This window comes from Pongo pygmaeus, chromosome 11, assembly GCF_028885625.2.
Source record: "Pongo pygmaeus isolate AG05252 chromosome 11, NHGRI_mPonPyg2-v2.0_pri, whole genome shotgun sequence".
NCBI classification, from domain to species: domain Eukaryota; kingdom Metazoa; phylum Chordata; class Mammalia; order Primates; family Hominidae; genus Pongo; species Pongo pygmaeus.
The window spans coordinates 18,305,403-18,327,190 of NC_072384.2; positions in this window are offsets into that span (position 1 = coordinate 18,305,403).

Here is a 21,788-nt window from a genome sequence, read left to right on the forward strand (position 1 = left end):
CAAGTCTCCCAGCCTCTTCTTAAGGCCCTTCATGGAAATCCATCGCCCATTACTCCTACTCCTCCAAACCCTTCCACCAGGTGCCCTGGAATTCACAGTCCTGTCAGCAACTTTCTCTGTGTTCTCCAACTTCTCATTAAATGTGACCTAATGTTCATGCTCTTTCAGGAGCCCTGCTTTCCCTGAGGACATTGCTCTCTCTTCAGTCCACTCAAGTGGGGACTGTTTGTTGTTGTTTGTTGTTTTTTCTCATCCTAATTACCACTGGGACCTACCAAGGGGCAATATGCTGGGGTGAGGAGGGCGGTTCTGTCTCTGTTTCCTCTTCTTGCAAACACCCAGTTGTTTGAAATGCCCTCTATCAGATTCCATTCCTGCTTCCCGCCCCCCAGTCATTCTCCCTTCTTTCCTGGGGATACCTTGCAGCTTCTGCTTTTCTCTCCAGCACAAAATTTGCCTTTCAGGATCCACATAAGCCTTAGTCTGATTTCACAGTTCCTTGGCCTGTTCACCAGCACCGACCATTTCCTCTGTCTCATAGGCCCTCTGTGGTGGCAGCAGGCCGACCTTACTGCTGCACTGCCTCCAGTGTAGCAGCATCCAGCTCTCTGACCATCTGCACCCCCACTTTCTCACCACTCTCTCTGGAGCTGATTCTGACAATTCTCTAGGCTTGTTGGAATCCTCGATACTTTGACTCTGCCGCTTTTCACTTTGACCCTATCCTGTCTCTTATGTCCACAGTTCTTTCCTCACCCAGATGAGACTCTGAAGTCCACATGGGACCCACCCCACAACCTCAACCTCCGCTCCGCCTTGCCCTTTAGCGACCTTGCCCTTCTCTCCTTGTGACTCACCATCTGAAGAAAACTCAACCCCAATGGAACACCATTCACCTCCTACCCTGTACTTTTACCCTCACAGCTCGGTGTGTGCTGCTGATCTTGTGTTAAATTTATAACCGTTGGACTTATATAAACTCCCAGCTCTGCCCAGTGGCCTGTTATATTTTCTGGTCACTTGGATCCTCTCTCTGGGAATGCTGTTGCACATCTCTTCTCTTTTTTCTCCAGACCCCTGAAGCCCTTCTCTCATCTTATTACTTTCAAAATAGAATCCACTGAGATATGGCCACTTCCTCTTTCCACCACAGAATCTATGATTCCAGAGGCCTAGAAGCACAGTCCTGCTTCCATCTCTAGCAGGGGCATTCAATGTCATCTCTTCTTTCTTATGGGTCTCACTCCTCTGCCTCCTGGATCACTTGGATCAGTGCACATCTTGCACTTTAACCCCTTCCATTTTCCTCCCCAGCTACCAATTCATTTGTTCTCTATTGCAGCAAAACTTCTTTAAAAAGTCACCTAAAGTTACTGCCTCCAATTCATCTCCCATTCTGTCTTTCTCCTTTGACTATATTTTTAAATTGTGAAACTTTACATAAATACAAAATATGCAGAAAACAGAAGAGTACATACAGCTCAATGAATTGTCAAAACATCAGTCCCCATGTAAGCACCGTCCAAGTCAGGACACGGGACATGTCCAGCCTCCCAGAAGCCTCTCATGCCATCTCCAAATCTTACCTTCCTTTTCCCCGCACAATGGTAAGAGCTATGTAAACTTTATTGTATTCAGTTTCCTTTTCTTTTTTTTTTTTGACAGAGTCTCGTTCTGTTGCCAGGCTGGAGTGCAGTGGCGCAATCTTGGCTCACTGCAACCTCTGGGGTTCAAGCGATTCTCCTGCCTCAGCCTCCCGAGTAGCTGAGTGAGACTACAGGCTCACGCCACCATGCCCAGCTAATTTTTGTATTTTTAGTATAGACAGGGTTTCACCATGTTAGCCAGGATAGTCTCGATCTCCTGACCTCGTGATCCACCTGCCTTGGCCTCCCAAAGTGCTGGGATTACAGGCATGAGCCACCTCGCCTGGCCTTCGTTTTTCTTTTTCAAGTTTCACCTAAGAAAGAATATGGTTTTCTTTGCTTTTTGAACATTACATAAATGGAATCATATAGTGTCTACTCATTGGAGCCCGGCTTTTCTCACTCAACTTATGTCTATAAAATTAATTCACTTTGTTGTTATCTGTAGGTGTAGTTCATTCATTTTCATTGTATCCTAATATATAAATATATTAGAATTAATTTGATCTATTCTGCCACCAATGGACATTTGGATCATATCCAGTTTGGGGCAATTATAAGTAATGTTGCTATGAAAATTCTTGTGCCTGTACATGTACCCTGGTGTTCAAGTATGCACATTTCTGTCAGATATGTATTTACACAGATACATACCCACACATGCACACACTATACATTATATACATACTATATATAATATATATGTGCATACTATACATATTGTTTATGTATAAACATTATATACATTATATATACAGATACTACATGTACTATATGTATAGACACATACACAATGTACAAAATATACACAGACACTTATACATTATGTATATACACACACAAACACACTTCACACTATACACAAAAAAGTGGACTTGCTGCTTCAAACAGTATGCATTCGACTTTGTTAGACAATGTAAACTTTTTCCCCAAAGTGCCAATTTCCATGGCCACCAGCAGTATATAAAGTTCTCAATATTCTACTTCTTCCAAACACTTGGTATTTTGAGTGTTATAAATTAAGTTATTCTGTCTGGTGTATAGGAGTATTTCATTGTGGTCTCTATTGGCATGGATAAAGAAATCAGATAGGGTGACCTTTGAGGCTGAGTATCAAAAGAAACTGGAAGGAGCTCACGGTTGATTGCATGGGCCGGTAGAACTGGACTTGACATCTGTCTTAGGCATCGACTCACTTACTGACACTGGACTACTTAGTTTCTCTCCTTGATCTGTAGCTTTCTTTTATGTAATGCATGCATAACTTTCACCTTACAGATTTATGGTGAGGATTAAAAATAATAAAGCTGGACACTGTACCTCACCCCTGTAAATCCCAGCAAATTGGGAAGCTGAGGTGGGAGGATTGCTTGAGGTTCTGAGTTTGAGACCAGCCTGGACAACATAGTGAGACCCCAATCACTACCAAATATATATATATAAAATATATATATGTGTGTGTGTGTGTGTATGTACATGCACACACACACACACACACACACACACACACACACACACACACACATATATATATTGACTGGGGCATAGTAGGTACCCAATAAGTGAATAAGAGGTGACTGTTTTTAACTCGTATCTTCACTTATTAGTGGTAAAGTCACCAATGGAAACAAAGCAGGCAGAGTTCTAGCAGACTGTGAGGAAGCAGCAGGGATCTTGAGGGTTCACTGCTGAATGGTCCCCTGGGATAGCTTGTATTGTTGTGCAACAAATATTTACTCTTCCCTTCCCCAGCATGAGCCCAGTGCACTGCCCTACCCTAGTCCTCTGGGATTTGCTTTGGCTGGGGGAATGTGAGTGAACATGACCTGAGTGTATCCCAGCACAGTTTGGAATGTGCTAGATGGTTTGGTTCAGCCTCTTGTCCTCCAGCTCTCCCTCATGGGAAGAGCATGTGCAGGAAGCCACTGTTTCTCCAGCTTGAGCCATGCTCCTGGAAGCTTGGATGGCTCTTACTATGCCAGCTTGATGCCTTGACTCAGCTGTGTCTGACTTTGTGAAGAATTGTTGGAAATGATGACCGTCTGAAACATCAGAATTTTATTGTGTGTGGCAACAATAAAAAATAATAAACATGAAATAGATTTTCTTTTGGTATAAGAATAAATATGACAGTGGACAGATATTTTGATATTCAGTCCTGAAGCTGTTAGTGTTTGTTTTCTCAGAAACATGAAACAATAGGTATGAAAGGCTTTTCTGCTTGGAAAGGAGAAAATGCAGTCAAAGAAAAACAGTACCATTTTAAATCATAGTTCTTTCTATATTGATGCAGCTTGAAGGGTGAAAATAAATTTCACAAACTGGAATCTTGAAGGATGGTAATAAGCTAGATCAGAATATAGAATGTGAGTGAACATGAATATCTACTATTTGCAGAATAGTAGATATTTAGACATCATTGAGTGCAACCCTCTCATCTACATATAATAAGAAAAGGGTTAATACTAAATATGAAATATTTTTTATCTCCCTATACACCTACCCACTCATCTCTTCATCCATCTGTGGTTCCAATCACTTATTTATTCAACAGCCATTCACCTACAATCCATGTGCGCCGGCCACTGTGCTAAGTGTGGAGGACACAGAGCTGAATCAGATGCAGAGTTGCCTTCAGGAAGAATAGAGTCAAGCAGTGGAGATAATAACTTGACAGCAAATCCCACACAGTGCTAAAGATGTTGCTTAGATGCCTCGGCAGGGCTCCATTGGGAGACTAGAGTGGAGTCCACAGTGTTCCTACAAAGATGTCTAGATCCTTAGATAAAGAGACTCCATTTTGTACTTCTTCCTCAGACCCCACTGCAGTCAGCGCTGTGGAGCACAGGGAAGTGGCAGGTGATTAAAAATACTTGGTATGGAGGCAATTAAATCTTCTCCCACGGTTATTTCATTTTAGGGACATGGCCAGTTCAGCCCTGTGGCCGTCTCCACCTGGTTCCATGTCACAGCCCCTTGATATACCTGGGCAACACTTTCTGATCTGTTTTTACCTGCCAAAACCAAGCCTGGTACATTCAGCCATTCTCTCTCAATCTCTCTCTCTCCTTTTCTTTTAATTTTGCATCTACTAATGAGTGTTTGAGACAACAGTAAACTCTTCTATAGTTTATAGTGATTTAGTCTATTTGCATTCTAGCCTTAGTTTCCTCCCTCAACTACCATTCAGACTGGCATACATCTATCATCTCTATGTCATCGTGAGAATTGTATGAGTTTCTTCATGTAAAGCACTAAGAACAATGTCTGATAAATAGTGGGCTCTCAACAGTTTTTTTTTGATTAGCTAGTGTATCTTTGTGTACTTTTATGAAAATTTCTGAATAACAAATTCTGAAAAATCAAATTGCTGAGTCAAAGGGTAAATAAATTTCAAATACAGAAAGATATTTGCTAATTGGCAATTTTCACTCCCACTTCCATAGAATATGAAAGTCCTTATTTCACCATCGCATGTCAATAGAGTGTTGTATTAATCTGTAAAATATTTAAAATCCAATGTGTGAAAAATAGCATCTTATAGCTAGCTTAATTTGTATTTTCTTGATGAAAAGCAAGCCTGCATACCTACTAGATCTATTCATATACAGCCTATTTGTGCTTTGTTTGTGAATGGCCTGTTTAGATTCTTTGCACACTTCTCTTTTTTGTTGATTCTCTATATTCTTATTGATTTACTGTAGTTATTTGTATATTGTGTATAACGATTTAACTGTTTCACATGCAAATATTTTCTTCCTGTCATGGTCTTTTGACTATTCGCCACTGATCTCACTCTTTATACCACTTCCAATTAATTTTAGGATTGGACAGGGCATCAATTATACAGCTAAGAACATTTATAAACCTTGACCACAATATTAAGAAAATTAGTTTGAGGTTATAGGAGAACTAATGTGGCAGGAAGACTTGAAGGACTGAGTCTATGGAAAGGAGAAGCACAGAAAAGTAGTTCTGACATTTGGTATCACTTTTTCTCCAGAGGCATTTTCTCATACACAAATGGTGGCTGAGAAAGCTGAGAAGAGATGACGACAATCTTTTGAGGCTGGGGAGAAAAATAAAGTTCACAGCTCAGCAAAGAGGACGGGCTCTGGTAAGTGCCTCAGCATTTAGGTGAGGTCTCTGACTTACTAACATTCATGTGATACATTTGTTACAATAAACCAATATAGATGCATTATTATGAACTATAAGTCCACAGTAATATGAAGGGTCACCCCTTGTATTATATAGTCTATGGGTTTTGACAAGTGCATAATATCATGTACCTGCCATTACAATGTCGCGAAAAATAGTCTCACTTGCCTGAAAATCCCGTTTCACCTATTCATCCTCCTCCTCCCCTGAGTCCTTGAAAATCATAGATCTGTTTTTGTTGTTTCTATCATTTTGCTTTTTTCTAGAATGTCATACAGTTGGAATCATACAGAATGTAGTCTTTTCAGATTGGCTTCTTATGCATAGTAATATACATTTAAGGTTCTTTCATGTCCTCTTGTGGCTTAGTAGCTCATTTTAAAAAATTACTAAATAATATTTCATTGTATGGACATATTAAGTTTGTTTATTCAATATCATCTATTGATGTACATTTTATTTGTTTTTAATTTTTTGCAATTATGATTAAAGCTGTTATAAACATTCATGTGCAGGCTTTTTGTGGCTATAACCTTCAAATTAAATTGGTAAATGCTATGAGTACAATTGCTAGATTGTATGAGAAGACTGTTTAGCTTTGTAGGAAACTGCCAAACTGTTTTCTAATGTGGCTGTACTATTTCATATTCCTGCTAGGATGCCTTATACCCTTGAAGCACTTGGACTTGTCCATTTTTTTTTTTTTTTTTTAGAAATTCTAATAGGTGTGTAGTGGTATCACATAGTTACTGTAGTTTGCAATACCTTAACACATATAATGTTAAACAACTCTTGATATACTTATTTGACATCTATGTATCTTCTTGGGTAAGGTACCTGTACAGATTATCTACTTATTTTTAATTGGGTTGTTTGTATTCTTATCATTGAGTTTAAGAGCTCTTTGTATATTTTGGATACAAGTCCTTCATCTGATATGTGTTTTGCTAAGATTTTTTTCCCTACTCTTGTCTTTTCAGTCTCTTAACAGTGTCTTTTCCAGAGCAGAATTTTTTAATTTTAATGAAGTACAACTTATGAATAATTTTTATTCATGGATGGTGATGTTGATGTTGTGTCTAAAAACTCATTCCTAAACCCAAGATCATTGAGAATTTATTCTATGTTATCTTCTAGATATTTTATAGCTTTGCATTTTACATTAAGTGTATGATCTACTTTGAGTAAATTTTTGTGAAAGACATACGGTTTGCATCTAGGTTCATTCTTTTTTTAATATGACAGTCCAGCTGTTTTAGTAAAATTTTTTGAAAAGGTGATATTTTTCTCCATTGTATTGCCTTTCTTCCTTTGTCTAGATCAGTTGACTATATTTGTGTTTATTTCTGGGCTCTTTATTCTGTTCTATTTGTCCATTTTTTTTTTTTTTGCCAATATGACACTGTCCTGATTACTGTAGCTATTGAAGTAGTGTTGAAGATAATTATTGAAGTTAAGGTAGTGTCAGTTGTCCAACTTTGTTATATTTAGTATTGTGTTTGCTATTCTTCTTCTTTTGTGAGTTTTGATATAAACTTTAAAAATAGTTTGTTGACATCCACAAAATAACATCTTGGGATTTTTGGGGGGATTACATTGCATCTATAGTTCAAGTTGGGAAGAATGGACAGCTTAGCAATATTGAGTCTTTCTTTCCATAAACATAGAATATCTCTTCATTTATTTAGTTCTTATTTGATTTCTTTAATCAGTTTTGTGGGTTTCTTCATGTTGATCTAGTACATATTTTATTATATTTATATCTAAGTATTCATCTTTTGTTGTTATTATAAATGGTATTGTGTTTCTAACTTCAAATTCCAATAGTTTCTTGCTGTTATATAGGAAAGCACTTGATTATTGTATATTAACAATGAATCTTGCAAACATGCAATATTCACTTCCCAGTTCCAGAAAGTTTTTTCTCCATTCTTTGAGATTTTCTACATAATCGTGTAATCTGCAAAGACAATTTTATTTGTTTACTTTTCAATCTGTATACCTTTCTTTCCCTTTTCTTGTCTTATTGTATTAAAAGAACTTCAGATATAATGTTGAGTAGGAGTAGAAAGAGGAGACATCTTTGCCTTGTTACTAATCTTATGGGTAAATCATCTATTTTCCTACCATTGAATATGATGTTAGCTGTAGGGGGTTTTTAAAAAATAGATATTTATCATCTGGTTCAGGAAGTTTCCCTCTGCTGTTAGTTTACTGAAAGTTTTTAACATGAATTGGTGTCAGATTTTGTCAAATGCTTTTTCTGCATGTTTTGATATGATCATATGGGTTTTCTTCCTAGCCTGTTGATATGTTGAATTGTATTAATTGAGTTTTCAAATGGTTGAATCAGCCTTGCATATCTGTAATAAATTCCAATTGGTTATGGTGTATAGTTTTGTTTACATATTGTAAATTTGATTTAGTAATACTTCGTTGAGGATTTTTGCATCTATGTTCATAAAATATGTTGCCCTGTATTTTTCCTTTCTTATAATGTCTTTATCTGATTTTGATAGTAAAGTAATACTTACCTTATAGAATAAGGTAGGAAGTGCTTCCTTTGCTACTATTCTTTGGGATGAGACTGTAGAGAATTGATATTACATCTTCCTCAAATGTTTGGAGGAACTCAACAGTAAAACCATCTAGGTTCAGTGCTTTGTGTTTTGGAAAGTCATTAATTATTGATTTAATTTCTTTGGTATAGACCAATTCAGATTTGTTATTTTTTTCTTGAAAGACAGCATCTCCATATTTTATTGTTCCATTTAATCTAAGTTATGAAATTTGACATCTTGGCAATATTGAGTCTTCCTACCCATGAACATGGAATATGTCTCCATTTATTTAGTCCTTATTAGATTTCTTTCCTTAGAATTTTGTGGTTTTCCATTTCATCTAAGTTATCACATTTATGAACATAAAGTTGTTTATAATATTCTCTTCCTTTTAATATTCATAAAATTAGTAGTGATAATCCTTTTATTTCTGATATTATTAATTTGCAACTTCTCTCTTTCTCTTTTGGTTAGCCTGATTAAAGGCTTATCAAATTGACCAATTTATTAATCAATTTTATTGATATTTTTAAAGAATCGTGTTTTGATTTCATTGATTTTCACTACTGTTATTCTTTTATCAGTTTCACTGATTTCTGCCTTATTTTAAATTTTTTTCTTCTGGTTTTAGGTTTATAGTGTTTTTTTTCTTCTAGTTTTCTATGATGTGAGCTTATATTATTAATTTTGTATCAATCTTATTTTCTAATGTATGCATTTTAATGCTATAAATTTCCTTCTAAGCACTACTTTTGCTACATTCCATAAATTTTGATAATTAGTATTTTCATTTTGATTTTGTTCAAAGTATATTAAATTTATCTTGAAACCTCTTCTTTGACCTATGTGTTATTCAGGCATATGCTTCATCTTCAATTATTTTGGAATTTCCCATATATATTTCTGTTATTGATTTCTAGTTTAATTCCACTGAGGTCTGAGAGCAGACATTGTGTGATTTCTATTTTCCAAAGTTGGTTAGAGGGTATTTATGGCCCCAGAAGTGACCTTCAATATTAAGTGCTCAATTTGAACTTCGAAAGAATATATATCTTTCTGTGGTTGAATGAAATACTTTATCTATGGCAAGTATTAAGTTTGTGCAAAAGTAATTGTGGCTTTGTCATTGCTTTTAAATGGAAAAAAAAAACCTTGCAATTTTTGCACCAACCTAATAGAACCAGGAGATCTATAGCATGGTTCAGTTAAACTATATCCTTACCAGTTTTCTGCCTTCTGGATCTGTCAATGATGAAGGAATGTTGAAGTCTCCAAATATAACAGTGGACTTGCATTTCTCTTTGCAATTCTATCAAGCTTTGCCATATATATATATATATATATATCACAATCTCAGCTCACTGCAGCCTCCACCTTGCAGGTTCAAGCAATTCTCCTGCCTCAGCCTCCCAAATAACTGGAATTACAGGCACATACCAAAATGCCTGGCTAATTTTTGTATTTTTAGTAGAGATGGGTTTTCACTATGTTGGCCAGGCTGGTCTTGAACTCCTGACCTCATGATCCACCCGCCTTGGCCTCCCAAAGTGCTGGGATTACAGACGTGAGCCACCACACCTGGCCTACCTCACATATTTCAATGCTTTGTTGTTAGACACATATGTGTTAAAAATTGTTATATATTCTTAAAGAAGTGACCCCTTAAACACTGTGTAATGCCCTTCTTTAATCCTGACAATTTCTCTGAAGTTTGCCTTGTCTAAAATTAATGTGGCCACTCCAGCTTTCCTTTGATTGTGTTATCTTGGTATATCTTTTTCTATTTCATTGCTTTTAATGTATATTTGTCTTTATATTTAAAATAGGTTTGTTAGACAACATGTAATTGGGTCTTTTAAAAATTCTTGGTGACAGTTTCTTTTTTTGTGTATTTGAGATATTCATATTTAAAGTGATAATTGAGGGATAGCATTAGGAGATATACCTAATGTAAATGACGAGTTAATGGGTGCCACACACCAACATGGCACATGTATACATATGTAACAAACCTGCATGTTTGTATATGTAACAAACCCTAGACCTTAAAGTATAAAAAAAAGTGATAATTGATATAGTTAAATTAATATCTACCATGTTTGTAACTGTTTTCATTGCCCTTGTTCTTTTTGTTTGTTTTTCACTCTTTTTCTGCCTTCTCTGGTTTTAATTGAGGATTTCATATAATTCTATTAATCTCTTCTCTTAGCATATAAATTATACATCTTTAATGTTGTTTTAAGTTGTTGAGCTAATGTTTGCAATTTACAACCAATTGAAGCTTACTTTCAAAACACCATGTACTTCTTCATGAATAGTGCAGTTACCTTATAATGGAGGTGTTCTCAATTTCTCCCCGTTTTTTCTTATGACATTTTTGTTGTTCATTTCACTCATTCTTAAGCTATAATTACCCAATACCCTGTTGCTATTACTACTTTTGAAACGGTGCCCCAATGAGTTAAAGAAATCAGTGACTAACAGAAATTCTTGAGTTTACAGGATGGCAGATACGAAAAGAAACAACTTGCTAAAATATGGAAACTCCCTCAGCCTGTCAGATATCAAAACTGGCTGAAATTGTTTGGCACAAACGTGGCTAACCGGAGTCTGCCAGAAGGAGCTTGCTGATGTCACAGCCCAAATTTCCACAGAATGTTTTATACTAAGTCCCCTTGAGTGTGCACATGTGATTCTTAAGGTAGCACAAAGAGATAACTGGACATGCTCAAAGACTTTTCAGACCTCCTTCCTTCCACCAATTCCCTACTAATCCTGGAATCCACACCCTAAACATTTTCTAGTAATATGATTGCCTTAAAGCACAGGGAGACAGATTTGAGCTGGACTCCTATCTCTTTGTTGGTTGACTTTATAAAAAGCTTTGTATTCTCAAAAACACAATGTCATAGTATTGGTTTCTAGTGCATGGGGCAGCAAGTCCTTTGGCTCAGTAACAATTGGAACTATTAGATCAATCAAAAATAATAAGAAAAAGACTTTGTTCTATCTTTGTAATATTGTGATATAATTAAAAGATATATTTTGATATTCATTCCCATTTTCTGGCACACAGCTCTTAAGCTCTTGGAAACCCTGAAGTAATAAGTGTCTTTTGTATGCTAATTAAATGACTGGTAGCTAGAGGGGGCTGGGGGTGTCTCAGATAGCTTTGGGCTGGTTGCCAACTATGTATTACAGTGTTGCAACTTTCAGTTCCACCTTCCAGGAAGAGGAGAGGGGCTGAAGGTTGAGTTGATTGCCAACGGTCAATGATCTAGACCAGGGGTCCCCAACCCACGGGTCATGGACCAATACCAGTCTGTGGCCTGTTAGGAACTGGGCTGCACAGCAGGAGGTGAGCAGTAGGTGAGCAAGCTTCATCCGTATTAATAGCTGTTCCCCATTGCTTGCATCACCGCCTGAGCTCTGCCTCCTGTCAGATCAATGTCAGTATTAGATTCTTATAGGAGCGTGAACCCTATTGTGAATTGTGCATGTGAGGGATCTAGGTTGCATGCTTCTTATGAGAATCTGATGCTTGATTATCTGTCACTGTCTCCCATCACTCCCAGATGGGATCATCTAGTTGCTGAGCTCCCAGTGATTCTACCTTATGGTGGGTTGTACAATTATTTCCTTATATATTACAATGTAATAATAATAGAAATAAAGTGGACAAGAAATGTAATGTGCTTGAGTCATCCCAAAACCATCCCCGCCTCATCCCCCACCCAGTCTGTGGAAAAATTATCTTCCATGAAACTAGTCCCTTGTGCCAAAAAGGTTGGGGACTGCTGTTCTAGTCAATCATGCCTACATAAAAACTCAAAAGAATGGGGTTTGAAGGTCTCTGGTTTGCAGAATGTGTGGAGGTACTGGGAGGGTGGAATACCCACAGAACTCATAGGAGCTCCATGCCCCTTCCACCATATCTTGCCCTATGCATTTCTTCCATTTGGCTGTTAAACATTAGTGAAGTGTTTCCCAGAGTTCTGTGAGCCATTCTAGCCGATGGTTGAACCTAAGAAAAGGGTCATGAGAACCTCTGATTTGTAGCCAAGTTGGACAGAAGTCGTGGGTGACCAGAGGACCTACTACTTGTGGGACACCCCGGTAGTGTCTGCAGAGAATTGGAGAATTGCCTGGTGTGTGATAAACCCCCACATACTTGGTCACAGAAATGTCCAATGCATAGTGAGTGAATATACAGATTCAGTCAACCTGCATGGTTTGTTGCAGTTATAGATGTCAGAGGGTTTCAGTTTTCTTGTTAATTCTTCCTCTCCTCTTGAAAGAGAGTTTGTGTCTTGCAGGTTTTTTGGTTGTAATTCATTGCAATTACACTTCATTGTAGCCTTGTTGGTGAGGTCATAAGATATTGGGGAGGGAAAGCATTATATATCATTAAATCTCAGTATCTTTATCATTAAATCTCAGTAATTTTTAGTGGGCCTGAGTCCTTGGGCTGTGACCTTCAGAAATGTGTCTTACCTTTTTTAATTCTCTCTTTATGTGAGAAAGGATGGTTGGTAGAGGCTTGGAGTTTTCTAATTGCCCTTCCCATGTGTCAGATAAGACTCTGGTAAAGTGGTTTCCCCTATGCCAGGGCCTTTGTTAAGGGAGAACAGAATGCTCCAGGCATATTTCAAAACGATGGGATTTCAAAACTTGATGGGAATTAAACTATATATTTTGAATCCTTCAACCCATGAACATAGCGTGTCTCTCCATTTACTTAATCTTTAATATCTCTCAGGACTGTTTTGTAGTTTTTCAGTGAAGAGGACTTAAACATCTTTCGTTAACTTTATTCCTAGGTATCTAAATATTCTTTAATGCTATTGTTAGTATAGTTGTTTTAAATTTTCTTTTCTAATTGTTGCTAACTACAGAAAATCAAATTATTTTGTGTGCGATCATTTATCTTGTAGCCTTGCTAAATTAGTTTATTCAATATGTAAATTCATTATAGTTTTTATTTTGTGGTTTCACCAGGATTTTCTACATAAACAATCTTGTTTGCAAATATTGTCTGCAAACCTATTTACACTAAACATGTTCCAAATCATTTTATTATAAAACAAGTGATGATGTTAGCCTACCAATTGCAAGCCCTCAAGAGCCCTCTGTGGCCAAATCCCAAACTCTTTGGCCTCGTAACAGTGGTCTCCATATCAGAAGGAGAAGAATCCACAAAGCAAAACAGCCTGTGATATTGTGTTATCCCAGAGAGGGTGCAGAGACCTCCCGAGGCAGCAGTGACCTCACTAAAGATCATGGTGTAGGTATAAAGTTTGCAATGAACTGGGAGTCTTGGTGGGTTCTGCCTTCCTCAGTCCATCGAGTTGGTTCTCAGGCTGGTTCCACTCGATACCAAGGTCAATACAGCAGTTCTAGGACAAGCAGGTGGATACCTGCCACCCAACAATGTCTCTTGCCATTTGTTATGGTGCCTGAAATGCACGTGGTCCCCTCCTGACATGCAAATCAAACTTTAGATTGGACTAATAAATCCTCACATCAATTAATTAGCTAAAAAGATTTCAGATAAGTATGACAATATTAGGTCATTCTCAATAAATATAACTGCAGTATGAATTATTTAAATGAGAAAACAGGTTTAGAGACGTTCAGTGATTTTACTAATGCTACATGGCAATTTAATAACTGTGAAATGCTTCTTAACTTTCCTGTGAAAAGAAAAGAGCTGTGAAATCAGTGATTCTTAACTTTAAATATTGTATGTGTATGTGGATATTGTTTATCTCTGCTTTCATTTGTGTGTGTGATTGACTACATAGCTTCAGATTGTGCTAAAAACAGGCCACACAACCATCTTTATGTTGGATACAGGGAATTTCCTATGACTAAAATGATGACTTTTAAAAGTTAACTATGGAGCTGTGAGGTCAGCTAGACTTCAACTTGAACCCTGCTTCCTTCACTTACTGACCTTTCGGAAGTGATTTCATCTCTCTGAGTCTCAGTTTCCTCATCTGGAAAATAAGGATGGTGATAACTATGTAAACCAAAAATAAAATTCTCAATGCCCTGCCATCAGAATGGGCTTTCTCCTTGGCCAGGGCCCTCTTAAAATGTCACCCGGGGCCGGGCACGGTGGCTCACGCCTGTAATCCCAGCACTTTGGGAGGCAGAGGCGGGCGGATCATGAGGTCAGGAGATCAAGACCATCCTGGCTAACACAGTGAAACCCCGCCTCTACTAAAAATACAAAAAATTAGCTGGGCGTGCTGGCGGGTGCCTGTAGTCCCAGCTCCTCGGGAGGCTGAGGCAGGAGAATGGCGTGAACCCGGGAGGTGAAGCTTGCAGCGAGCTGAGATCGCGCCACTGTACTCCAGCCTGGGCGACAGAGCGAGACTCCGTCTCAAAAAAAAAAAAAAAAAAATGTAACCCAGGATACTGGCTCAGGCCATGATGGGAAGTGGGGGTCAGACATGCTTCATTTTACTCCTCTGGCACTAACATCAACACAGACCAAAAGTCTGTTAAGAAACATTTACAATCTATCCTCTCCGAAGCCTGCTACCAGAAGGCTTCATCTGGATAAAAAGAACTTTGATCCCCACAATTCCTTATCTTAACCTAGACATTTCCTTTCTATGGATTCCAGGTCTTTAGATAACCAATTGTCAACCAAAATTTTTAAATATGTACCTATAAACTGGAAGCCCCCCACCCCCTTACCTCTTTTGCTGCCACTTTGAATTTTCCCACCTTTCTGGACTGAACCAATGTATTTCTGAAATGTACTTGATTGAAGTTTCATGTCTCCCTAAAATGTATAAAACCAAGCTGCACCCTGACCATCTTGGGCATGTTCTCAGATCTCCTGAGGGCTGTGTCATGGGCCATAGTCACTCATATTTGGCTCAGAATGAATCTCTTCAGGTATTTTACAGAGTTTGACTCTTTTCATCAACAACTATATTGAAAGCCAGGGTTGCTCAATCTTGATGCCATTGACATTTTGGACTGGATAATTCTTTCTTGTGAGGGGCTAGGATATTTAGCAGCATCCCTGTTCTCTACCAGGTGCCAGTGGCACCTCTCCTTCCCTTATTGTGACAACCAAAAATGTCTGCAGGCATTGCTGTTGCCCCAGGAGGCATAATCACGGAGGTTGAGAGCTATTGCTGTGAGCATCACCTAATGTGTATTCAAGGTCTTCATGCAGTGTCTGGCGCAGTGTTTCCCTTGGACAGTGTTAGTGTTGCTGCTTCTTCCCTGACCCTCATACCCTTCATGCCCAGGGATCAGTTCTTCTACTGCCATTTCTCCATGTTGAGGAAAACCTCTGCCATCATGACTGTGGGAAGAGGAATTTCCTGGATTTGGAAAAAGCAATGGACCACCTCCTCAATTATGCTGCTTAGTCACCCAAATGGGTTTAAATTGGAGAGCAACCCTGGCAGTATCATTTTCCAAGCTGCTTCAAATACTGCATTTTTCTTCATATTTTCAATGGGCTTATTTACAAATTGCGGGCTCAGCTAAAAAATAACACGTATTATATGTGATAGCTGTGATTTTGTTTGTAGAGGAAGGTGCTGAATTTTTTTTTAAGACCAGGAAGAAAATGCATGTTTAAAATGTGGGTTTTGAGTACAACCAGCAGATTTGGGATTCACTGTGGAGAAAACAGCCCATACAGGGGCACTGATTGGTGACTGTAGGACACAGGGCCCAGTGTGGAAGGACTGCATAGCTCCTGATTAAAATGCAGTCCCCAAGAAGTGAGGAGAGTAAGTGATAATGTCCACTTACAGACATTGGCCCCATATTTCAATAGTGTTGGTGGAAAAAAGACTCATATTCAGGAAACAATTGGGAGTGATTGAATTAGGGCGCCCTGAGAAGTGAGTGGCATGTGGTGGTACAGTTGCTATGGTTCAGAGAAAGGCTCTCAGGCTGTGAAAAAGCCAGGCCAACCTGCCTGGAAATGAGTTCTGGGCCTTGGCTGGGTACCTGGCTCTGGCTGTCAAGGCAGAGGTACGGCTTGGGGATCATTTGTCACCTTGTCCCCAGTCATGAACAGATCCAGGGAGAGATTTAGAAATCATGGCTGCTAGGAATTATTTGGGAGGAAAAGCTCCATGCAGTGGGGACCGGTTCTAATCCCGATCTCTGTGTTTTAATGAGCACCCTGTGTGACTCTCTAGTAATCTCCACATGCATCTCAGCAGCATCATTTACTTGGGAGGTCTGTCTGTTGAGGAGCTACTTAGCTCTGGATTCATTCAGCAACCTTTGATGTCAACCATATTATAATGCTTCAAATACACAATTCCAGTCTTAAAATGCCTAGGAGGTAGATATTTTGTACTCATATTACAGATAAAAAGAAACATCTTAAAGGGGCTAATGGTGATGATCTGTCAACAGTGGATTCACACTCAATTCTTTGTGACTCCAAAACCTGTGCTTTTTTACCATCCACTGATGCAAAGGCTGTGATAGCGTCTGGTTAGGTGAGGAAGCTCAGGCATGACTAGATTTCACATAAGGTGCAGCCTGTTCCACAGGGGTAACCACACACCTAGTGCCTCTCACTGCCCAGGGTCTACCTAGGGGGTCCTTGTGATAGTGACAGGAGGCAGCCAAATTCCTAGGCTGTAGGAGTGGGTCCCTGGTGAAATCCTGCTTTCAAGCCAAAAACAGTTTGAAGGCTGAAAGACTGAACTGATGATTCCAGATGAAACCTGCAACCCAGAGTTCACTCTTTCCTTTTCTAATTGACTTTCCTTTCCTAATTGCCCACCCTTTCGTAATTGACTCTTTCTGAATATTGCCTTTTAACCAATCAAATGCTGCCTTTTCCAATACTACCTATGGCCTGCACCTCCCCCATTCTGAGCCCATGAAAAGCTCTGGGCTCAGCCATATTAGGGAGACTTTGCCCCTTTGGGTAGGGGACCACCCCCGTGTCCCCTCTCCACTGAAAGCTGTTTCATCACTCAGTGAAACTCCTCACCTTGGTCACTCTGTGATTGTCAGTGTATCCTCATTCCTCTTGGGAGTGGGACAAGAACTCATGAACCCATGCATAAGCCAGACTTGGCTCAGGTGGGCTGAGTGGGTGGGCAGTCTCCTGCAGCAGGTAATGTGGTCAGGCAAGGACCAGGCAGGGTGTCACTGGCCGGAGGTCCCTGACTTGCAAAATGACTGATAAGAAAATCCTGTGCCACTCGGAGGCTTCCAGGAGCCTCTGCTCACACTTTAAGCATCCTCCACACTGAAGTCCTATAATTCCCAGACCTTAGCACTGGCTGGCTGCACACAAATTATGTGGGGCACCTGTTAAAATGGTGATCCTAGGACCTTACCCTGGAGCTTCTGACCCAGTGGGTATGTTTAGAGGACCCTCTAGACAACTGTATGTATGAGAATCTCTCAGATGGGTCTGACATGCTGCTAGCTACCACTCCCATCCTTGACCCTCTGCTTGGGACACCCTCCCCCTGTCCTTCCCCCAGCTGACTCCTGATCCTCACGCCTATTTGCTCCCTGTGACCCATGAGATTGTGTTCTGTGCCCCTCCCTGTGGCCCCATCCCAAATTCTAGTTTCCATCTCAGCAAGCAATTAATTTGTATGTGGAAATCGCCATTGCCTGGCCTGTGTCTGCTACCCTCTGAGACAGTAGTTCTCCACTGGGGTGATTCAACCCCCTCCAGGGGACACTTGACAATATCTGGAGATGCTTTTGGTTGTCACAGCTGGGAAAGGGGTGTTACTGATGTCCAGTGGGTGGAGGCCAGGGATGCTGCCAAATATCCTATAATGCACAGGACAGCCCTATAATAAAGGACAATCTGGCCCCAAATGTCAGTAGTGCCACAGTGGAGAAGCCCTGCTTCAGGGTCAAGTCCCTCCACTCTGCTTGCTAGCTGGGTGCTCCCCAACAGGTTTCTCACCTCTAAGGCTCCATCCTCATCTATAACTGGGTTCCCACCTCCAACCAGTTGTCGTGGGGCTTACAGGAGTGAATGTGTGCAGTGTGCTCAGAACAGTGTCCAGCACGCAAGGGGCTGGTGACTGCTTGCTTGACCCACAGCTCCATTCCTGGTGGAGTTTTGGGCCTTTAGGGAGCCAGAGTCCCTCCAGCCATACCCCATGTAGTAGCCACTCTGCACTGGACTCTAGTCACACCAGTCTGGCCAGGGCTCGGCTACACTTGTGAGGAAGGAGGAGGGCAGTTCCTCTTTCCTCTGTCCTCCATTTCACAGCCCTGTGGTGAGATGGAGTTAGCCTTCTGTGTGTTTGACCTTGACTCAGTGGTAACTCAGCTCCAGGCTGGCACATCATCTCATCAGGGCTAGTTAGGAGAAGATAAGAGAAAAAGGACCTTTTCCCTCTAGGCCTCTGCTTTGAACTCTCATGCCTGTTTGGAAGCAGTTTTTCTGTGATTTCCCAGATTTCATGGGTGCCTCCATGCCCTCTTCAAGTTTGCCCTGGGTCGTCCCTGGTCAGGCATTTTGCTAAACTGGAGAAACAAGGCAAAATAAGACACACTCAATGATTGCCCAAGAAGGTCACAGACAAGCAGAACACACTGAATAAGGAAGTGTCAGGGTTTATATCAGGAGGCCCTCTCAGCTTAACACTCTTTTAGAATCTGGCTCTGAGACTCTGGGGCTAAAGGGCTGCCAAGAACAGAGGATAAAGTCTCATATCCATGGCCATTGTGATAGGGTCACTGCTGACTTCCTCATGAATACCACACTCACAATTATGAACATAGTTATTTCTGTACCCACTTCACCCCTGGGGACACTAAGGCACAGGCAGGTGAAGTGACTTGCCCAAGGGAGTTGAATACAGCAGTGCCAGTGTCTTTTACACATGACAATAACAAGTGACTCTGCCCACAGCTCCAGGCTGTCCTGCTCTTGTACTTGGCCATTGCAGGACCCTTCCAAGGAGAAATTGGTTCATGGCTCCTTCTTTCTACTTATGAGCAGATTGCACTGGTTCATCTCTTTGCCTTGATAACCTACCAGCCCTTCATATGCCTTTGGTAGGCACATCATCAGGCCCTTCCCCACCAGCCAGCATCCTCCACTGTCCTGCTTGTTTTGCTTGCAAGGAGATCTGACTTTCATCTCCAGAGGTAAATCAATGCCTCCACCCACACTGTTGATCAGCCTGGTTTATACGCTGCTCCCAACCTTGCAAATCACTGCCGGGCAGCATCCTCAGTGCTGTTGAACCTGCTTATCTGACTAGGAAGGCTGGTGGAGCCAGGTCATAAAATTAAATGAAATTACTGCAGGAATTAGGTTGGTAGTGACAATGAGGTGGAATTATAACTTGGAGAATGGCAAGGGAGGTTTATGATGCCCCAATGCCTATCTGCAAAGTCATTATTCAAATAGCTCCTGTTTTCCCTGATGTCTGGGGTTAGTATCACCATTCGCTGGCTTGTGGAGTGCTAATCGGCTTCTTCCTATCTGTCCTCTCTGATTAACAGAATGTGGGCTTTGGAAAGGGTCTTGGGGTTTAGCTAATTCAACCCTCTCATTTTGCAGATGAGCAAGCTGAGGCTCAGAGAGGTGCTGGGGCCTCCTCACTGTCAGAAGGTGTTAGTGACAGAACTGAAATGCAAACTCAGAACTCTTGGCCCAGTCTAGTGTCCCCTTTTCTACTCTATCACTTTAGAACTCTTTGTAAGGTTAACAAAAAATGGATTCACACACCATCGTGAATTATCATTTAAACAGGCAAAGCTAGGTGACAGGAGAGACTAGCAGAGAATAGGACTTCCTCTGGATGGTATTTTGACCATTGTCACTGTTCTCTGCTGCAGAAATTGCTCTGCATGAAATGCCCAGCCTATGTCAGACCCAGAAGACCTGCTCTTATATTCACATTCTGTAACGATAAACCCTTTTTTTTTTCCCGGCACCAACTTTTTGCTAAGAAAGCCTAAGTCACAATGCCTGTCACAGTGAGCCCAGAATCTACTAGGGAAATAGGCAAGTAAGCAAATTGCCTCCAAAACAGATGATATGAGCAGAGAGAAATGTGCCTAGAATCCAGAGGGTGGGCAGAGATGCTCAGAAGAGAGAGTGGTTGATATTATCTGGGGCTCTGGGAGGACTTTCTGGAGAAGGCATTGCCTTGCCAAGAGAGCCTCTAGTCTGTGTGACAAGGACAACTTATCACCTCTCATTGCTGCTTTTCTTTCATGGTGTATTACTTTTGTCCTTGGTCTGATTGTCAGCTCTATGAGGCATAGAATAAGACCTTTCTCTCTACATTTGGGGCCTTCATCAGTACACGACTCAGGTTTACACACCCAGTAGATGAACACAATGGAATGAATTGATTGTGCGTGGCCCTGTGGAACATGGGCTTGGAGCTTCGATCTCATTATAGGTTCAATGGAGGTGATTATGTTTACCATGAAGGGTCATATGGGTGTTAAAATTATAGGAAGCCCCTAGAAGAGTTCCTGGCATATGGAAGCTATTTTTTTTTTCTTTTTGAGGTGGAGTCTCAATCTGTCACCCAGGCTCGAGTGCAATGGCGCAATCTCTGCTCACTGCAACCTCCGCCTCTGGAGTTCAAGCAACTCTCCCATCTCAGCCTCTTGTGTAACTGGGACTACAGGCACCCACCACCACCCGGTTAATTTTTGTATTTTTAGCAGACATGAGGTTTCACCATATTGTTCAGGCTGGTCTTAAACTCCTGACCTCAGGTGATCCACCCACCTTGGCCTCCCAAAGTGCTGGGATTACAGGCGTGAGCCACCATGCCCAGCCAAAGCTATTTTGAGTGCTGATTTGTATCAGGCACTGTTGCCTGGTGCATTCAGTGGTTGTAGGCATTTTGTTAGTTGTTGCAGAAACAATGCTTTTACTTTTCTTTCAAGAAGTAGCCTGTGTCCCCACTATCCTTACAAAGCTGTCTTGGACTAGTGGGAGCAGCATGGTAAGGAGCTGTCCATCCAGGACACCCTGGCTGGCTCTCAGTGCAGAAGAGGTGGAAGAGCAGCCTCTGTCCTCACACGGGGTAATGGAGTCCCGTTTGTGGGACTTGCTGCGATGAGTCCTCATCTGCCTTTCTGTCCTTGGGGGATCTGAATTTAGACTTCAGTGAATTCTCAAACTTAGCTGGAATTTGCAGAAAATACTACAAATGAGATTTATATCATGCTGGCCCCAAACAGCTCTGACCACATTGACGTCTATGGATGGAGAATTTGCCAGAAAAGCATGTGTTTTGGAATTATTTGGGGCTGGGTTCAAATCCTAACCCTGCCATTTAGGAATAGGGAGATCTTGGGTAGTTTCCTACCTTCCGAGTCTCAGGCCCTTTATCTACAAGAGCTGGGATATAAACACTGACTCTGTAAAATCACTGAGAGGATTATGAGATTATGTATGTACTAA